This window comes from Aphelocoma coerulescens, chromosome 15 (assembly GCF_041296385.1).
Source record: "Aphelocoma coerulescens isolate FSJ_1873_10779 chromosome 15, UR_Acoe_1.0, whole genome shotgun sequence".
NCBI classification, from domain to species: domain Eukaryota; kingdom Metazoa; phylum Chordata; class Aves; order Passeriformes; family Corvidae; genus Aphelocoma; species Aphelocoma coerulescens.
In genome coordinates this window covers 9,935,091-9,941,810 of record NC_091029.1, presented here as the reverse complement: position 1 = coordinate 9,941,810, position 6,720 = coordinate 9,935,091, and the positions used below count along the sequence as shown (strand labels likewise).

The window sequence follows — 6,720 nt, the reverse complement described above, 5'->3', positions numbered from 1 at the left end:
GTATTTGGTGTCCACAAAGTGACGGGGGTTTTATATAATATGATAGAAGACAGAGAAACTTCATTTGGTGTCTAGGTTTCAGCTCTGTGTAATAGTAATGGATGAAAAGCAAACAAGGAAGATGTCACTGAGGATTGCCCAGATCCCTCTTTGTCATTCTTTGCTACAAAAATACGGTGAAATTATAAAGCTATTTGGATAAAGACAAATAACACAAGTGATTTTCTGGCAGTCTGAGCAGCCTTTGGATGACCTCCTGGTTAATCAGGCATTGTTGCATGATTTTGCTCCTCAGAACTACAGAGATTTGAAAATCTAACCTGCAGTTTCCATGGGATATTCACTGTATGTCCTCAGCAACCTGATTTCATTCTGGTCTGAAAGTGGATGTTGTGGTGGGAAGAGCTCAAGTGTTTACATGGAGTTTGACAGCTACTGTTGACTCCTGTAATTTTGTAAAATTTCAAGGAAATATTGCCTGATATTGTGAACAGCTAATAAAATGGTACTGTTTAGCTAACATTAAATGCCAACTCAGGGTGGTAGCTATTGCATTCAAGGATAGTTTCACAATTTTAAGGAAGAAAATGTCTTTTCTTCAGTTCTCAGGGGAGCTCTGTCTATGAGCTGCTGTTGGGGACTGTCTTCGTTTGAAAGACAGGTGTCTGCTAAGGAAGGCAGAAGCCTCCCTTGGAATGGCAGATGTAACCCCTTTCCCTCCGAGTTATTATAATTTTGAAATCAAGGGCTTTTAGGCAAAGATGTGGGAAATAGGAATAACAGTTCTTTACTATTATATATATAACCAGTCAAACAAACAACAATAACTCTGGCAGTAACAGCAAACAATCACAAACCCAGTCCCAGCCTTCTCGGCTGTCAGGCCCTTTCCCCTCGGGTGCAGTTCCGCTCGCAGCCGGCAGGGGCGCTGGCGGCTCCCGGTGAGCAGGGCAGGTGCGATGGTTCCCCCGCGGCTGCAGGGGGCGCTCCGGAGCGAGCTCAGGGAGCAGCGGCACTGGTGGCCTGGGATCCGGGAAGGGATGGGACAAAGGTTTCACAAACCCCTGGGCAGCTGATCCCGGTGTCCGGCTGGACCCTCAGGAACAGCAGGCTGGAACGGCGGGCTGGAGCGGCAGGGATGAGCACAAATCCCGGGTGGCAGACGCGATGTATCCAAGTGGGGAACTCCCCCGGAGGTCTGGGCAGGCAGGGCGAGCACGGCTACAACACAGCGAAGGCTCAAAGCAACAGCGGGGCAGGACGGCCACAACCCAGCCTCCAGCGGGGCAGGGAGGGCGGCTTTGGGATCCCGATGTTGTTTCTAGCAGAAAGCAAAGTAGCCGAAGCAAGCAGACTCCTCTCTCTCAGACGCAGAGAGCGAACTGAACCCACACCCAGGTGACACAAAGGAATAGCCAGGCCCATCCCACCTCCACTGGGCAGCTCTTTTGTCTTTCCTTAAGCACCCAACGATTTGTCATCTTAGTAACAGAATGGGGGAAAATTCCTTTAACAGAAAAAAAACTAGACCTCTTAAAACCTCAACAGGGACACTCAGATAAAAGTAATAGCTTACACTGTCCTGGGCATTGTCATGCTTTAGAGATGGGAACTGTGAGCACACTCTTGTCCCCCATGTTTGACTTCACATTTGAAATACTTCTGGTTAGTGGTGAGACTCCAAATAAATCTCTGGTTCACAGCACGAAGTACCTGCATGGCATGTACAGCATAACACAGCTCTGTTTCAGGGGATCTTGAGACAATCTGATCTTACCCTGTCAGGTAAGATACAGGGTGAAAGCTTATTTTAATGGACTTTAGTTAGATATGCAGAATTATTAAAATAAAATAAAATAAAATAAAATAAAATAAAATAAAATAAAATAAAATAAAATATGCACTTAGTAGCACTGTCAGCCAGTTGTGACACTGCACTGTAAAAACACACACTAAAAAAAAATCTTCCATTTAAGAATTACAACATAGTTCTTAGGAAAAATCCTGGAAAAGGGTAATTGCTATTCATTTATGTTTAAATTTTTCTATATGGTCCACAAAAATGTATCCAAGTATCTCACAAATGTTTAGTATTAATGATGATGAGAACACTCTGTTCTTAGAACTCAGAATTTGGGTTTATTCCTATTTTGTTACTGAAAAAGCTCATGCACTGGAATGCTGGGGGAGGGAAGGTCTGTGACTTCACTTGGAATAAATTGCAGTAACCATGGCTTGCTTTTAAGGAGACTGTCTGCCCATGTTGAATTAGGCCATGGCACAAGGCTGAGTTCCTCAGGTGCAGGCAGTTGTGGTGATTGGAGCCCCATCAGCAGCTGGGATTGCTGAGGCCTCAGCTCCTGCTCCCTCACCTTAATATCCAAAACCAACAGTGTTCATATGAAGTAAAAGACAAAACAAAACTGAGGAGCAAAGGTAAACAATAAATCCATGTGTTGTCAGTCATTGACTTTGAAGGGCACTTGAGCTCATTGGTTTGAAGTGTTGAGCCAGAGGACTTTAGAGCTGATGTTTCTGGGGCCAGACTGCACAGAGAAGGGTTGGTTGCAGGTTGTGGGGGTGACAGCAAAGCTGTTCTCAGGAAAGCTTCTGGGTGTTTTAATTTGTTTAGTGGTCTTATGTGCCAGCTGCGGGTGTCTGTGCCCTGCCCTGCAGTGTTCTCTGGGGGAGCAGAGAACCCATAGTGAAAGAAGGGAGCAGCAATCAGAGACCTTTGCTTGTGCTGAACCAAAAATCCATAGTCCCAGATTTAATAACAGTGGGCAATACACTGCTGAGAAAGATGGGTAATGCAAAAAACCCCAGGTTTTACTTGGTGATTTGTGGCATTTTCTCATGGAGTGTGTATTGCAGGCCTGTGCTCTAGAACCTAAAGGATAGAGCAAAACTTCACTCACTCCAATTTCTAATTGTTGTTCTGATGCAAGAAAGTATAACCAGTGCCTTGGGTTATCATCCTTATTAAAAAAATAGGGGGCAGCTCTGAGAAAGAATAATTTCCCTGGAGCTCCTATGCCCACCCTCTCCCCACCTGGCAGAGTTGAGGCCAGAGCAGCTGTGCCTGCTTGGGTCAGTACCTCCCCTACTTTTATTAAGGTACCTGGAAGAGCTTCAAGCTGTGGTGAGAGTTTGTTGTTACTCTGTGTAGTATTTTTGTTTACAATACTGGACCCTATAACTTTAAAAATGTAGCTTATTTGCAAAGCATCCTAAAACAAATTAATAGAATGTGTTTTATTCATTCAAGTTGCAAATTTTGTCTTGCTAAAAATAGGTCCCGTGCTTTGAGCATATTACCTTTGTGTGTAGCTGTCCCTGCCCTTCTGTTTTAATGTAATTAGGCAAATCTGACTTTTCCAGACTATTTTGTCCTTAGACAAATCTCTCACTATATGGTTTTTTAATGTTTTTTTAATAGAAAATGTAGTGCTGGGAAGCAAATATACTTCCTGCTTTGGAACATGAAGACATGGAATTAAAAGCTGCAATTTTCCAGAGCATGACAGAATGGTTTCCAACCCTTGGCCTTCTGAAAGCATATAGGGACAGGGGAAATGAGTCTGTAGTTTCAAGAGCAAAGAGCCATGACATTCTTAACCCTCTGGAAGCTGTTAGAAAAAATTCAACATTAACTCTGCCTGGGTGGGACACAAGACTCCACAGGAGGTCTTGTTTCCCATGGATGCAGCTGTCTTGTCTTCTGGTGTTGCTGAGGATTGTGGGGCAACTGGTTTGAAAACTCACTCTCTGTAGAGTGTAACTGCATTAATTCCAGTATTGATTATAACTGGGCCTTAATAATTGTTGGCTTCAAGCTAAAAAGGCAAAATGCTTTCATTGATGTTAAAAATCTGCCTTGGTGCTAAAGCCATTGGAGCATAGAGCACTGGGGAGGGCAGAGTGCTAAAACCAGAGACTTGGTGTAGACACAGCATTTCCTTTGAAACAGTGAGTTTAATTAGAGTGTGAGATGCCAGATCCTGAGATGTTAATTTAAGTACTTATAATGTGCATGAAGTGATTCAAAAAGATCTTCAACATTTTTGTGACCGAGTCTGTGGTGGCTTTATTATGGAGTATTCTCAGCTGAAAGCTAAGTCAGTCCAGGGAAAGTGTTCATCAGCTGTTTCTTTGATCCAGGCAACTGTTTCACTGACACCTACAGTGCTAATTAATTCCCAGCCTCATGAACTAGGGACTCTTGTCTCTCATCCCAAAGCAGGGAATTAGCCCTCGGCAGAGCATGTGACTTTCAATTATTTTATCTGCAACCTTTTTGTCAACAATGCAGCTTTGTAAGTAGAAAACCTCAACTAACAGTGTTTTGTGGCTGTTCTGTACGCAGACTTTGAATTCTGGCATTTACAGAGGGAGCACGTGGTCAGAACAGCCCAAGGGAATTCCTGTCGTGCTTGGACTATGATGGTTTCATATTGTCAGGTATAACAGTGCCAAAGAATTGCTGAGACAAAGGCTGACATGTGGGAGGGCACCACTAGTGTCCGTATCTCAGAGTTCACCTGAGGCTTTGTTCCATTTCTGTACTGTGTGTGTATGTAAGATGAGAACACTGATCCATGTAGGGGCTTTTTTGGGAACAGTTTATATTGTCTTTAAAGCACTGATCAGGCAGATATTTGGAATGCAGTACTTAAGGTCCAAGTCAGCTGAATTTCTTCTACTCAGAGCAGTTCAGTGTGGATGGCCTTATTTCTGCATGTGAACAAGCTAATTATTTTGGGAACTCATTGAAGGGCAATACCTGAATTATCGGGGAAGGCTGTGACAAGGTTAGAACTGGGCTAAAATGACGATTGTTACCCGTAAGAGCAGCTGAGCGTACACTGTGCTGCTCTAGTCCTTCAGCATGTTATTAAAGCTGCCTGGCTTCTCTTATTGAGTTGGATGCACTCTGGCACCAATATGTATTACGTACGAGTGCCTTATGTGTTTAAAAAGCAGAGTTCCTCCAAGATCCTGCCTGGAGGGAATGAATCCAACTGACTCAATACTTTTAAATCACATCTTTATAGGAGAAGAAATTCACCCTTTGGTTACATTACGGAAGAGAAACATTTTAACTGTAATCATTCCTACAGGAAGAGTTTATACTGTGTGTACGGGTTTGAATGGAAAAGCAGCCCTGACAAATAACCCCTTTTATAAACCTGATGCTTCTTTGTAGCTACAATTCTAGATATAAAACTTCTATGTGAGAATAAAACCCAAGTGAAAACAAATGGGATGTGCTGTGAAGCTGCGCCAGCTGCTCTGTCACATCTTCTTTGGTGGCTGAGAATGGCCAGGGTTGTCCTGCTCATGTGTTATTTCTTTGCCCAGGCCTCCTGCTGAAGCCTCTTAAACTACACTCTTGTAACTGCAGACAGAAGTTTGCAACACGTCTCTAGTGACCAGCCTTGAACTCACAGTGAATAAAATGCTACTGAAACTTCCCACCACTTCCACTGCCTTTCAGCTCAAACCCTGAGGTGTTTTGTTCTGTACTATCAGCAATTCCAAATAGGGGCCAGACCCCTCTCCTGTTGGAGGAGAGGGGTCTGGCCCTCTTTTAGTTTTACCAAAGGCTACCCTAGTAAAGGCTTTTCGACTTTGGTCTTAATCCCATGTTCAACAAATGTTTGCAGCAAAATTCATGTAAATTCCCGTTGTGATTTCAATTTGTCAGTACAGACAAGACTGCTGGAGGGGCTAATTGCGAATCTTTCTGTCTAACATAATTAATTATTGATTAATGCTCGATAGGCTGAGGTTTCAAAAAAAAGAAAAGAGAGAACATTATGAAGAAAACAAAAAAGGTTAGTGTCTTGTATCATAAGAAATTCTTGGTAACTTAGGCAATAACTCCTACTGGAGAACTCCACACTTCCTAACTTTTTTCTCCGTTTTTTTCTCCACTGTGACCTGCAATATCGATGTGAAATTGTTGGCAAATGACTTCTCAGGAGGAACTGATCCAGACTAAGTGAAGAAGAGAGTTCTGGTGTTGAAGGTCTCATGTAATCATGGACCTTTTACAGCCAGACAACAACAGAGGGCAATAGTTCTCTAGAAGAGATCCCGGCTGCAGAGGGGTTTCCATTCGATCACGGTGATGGCGATTTGGGCAGCTCTTTGCACGGCCTCGCTGGGATCATCCAGACACCGCTGAAATGTGTCCCTGTGATCCAGCAGTGTCTGGCGGCCCTCGGGCAGCTCAGCCAGCAGGGTGAGGGTTTTGATTGCATTCAAACGGGCTTTGCTGGTTTCCTCAGCAACCAGCTTCAGTAAAGGTGGAATGGCTTCAGCACCCATAGCTGAGGATCTCCCTGTAGGGAAATAAACTGGCTTTGAAATGTGTTATGACATCTAATCAACATCCTTTCGGACTGATACGTTCCATTCCCTGCCCAGCTACAGCTCTGAACAGCCCTGGGGGTGCAGTGCACAGAGGCAGAACATGCTCTTCTTTCAAAGACCAAGGTTGGCTCCCAGCTGTTCACTTTTAAGGAAAAAGATCTTTCATAGTTAAGTTTATCTGCCTTGCACATTAGTATTTCATTTGCAACAAATTATCTAAGTGAGGCACCAAATGATAGAAAAAACTATGTTTTGGAGGGGGGTGAGGGGGAGTGGAGTGTGTTAGGTGCCTTTAAGAACATCCTCCAGTCTTTCATTTTTAAAGATACTTCAAAGACCGAG

At 43.6% G+C, this 6,720-nt stretch overlaps 1 protein-coding gene across 5 annotated transcripts in view; it reads left to right on the top strand.

Moving 5' to 3' along the window:
* The first annotated feature begins 2,263 nt into the window (after positions 1–2,263).
* The window catches only part of GNAZ (G protein subunit alpha z), a 66,707-nt gene continuing 62,250 nt past the window's right edge, over positions 2,264–6,720 (top strand). For 2 of the 5 annotated variants that reach the window (XM_069030549.1, XM_069030547.1), the window contains exons 1-4: positions 2,264–2,436; positions 4,367–4,461; positions 5,785–5,837; positions 5,985–6,247. The gene's annotated coding sequence lies outside the window, so the exon portion shown is untranslated. Of the gene's footprint in view, positions 2,437–2,910; positions 3,143–4,366; positions 4,462–5,784; positions 5,838–5,984; positions 6,502–6,720 lie in introns of those variants that run through there. The other 3 variants (XM_069030548.1, XM_069030546.1, XM_069030550.1) reach the window with 3 other exon arrangements.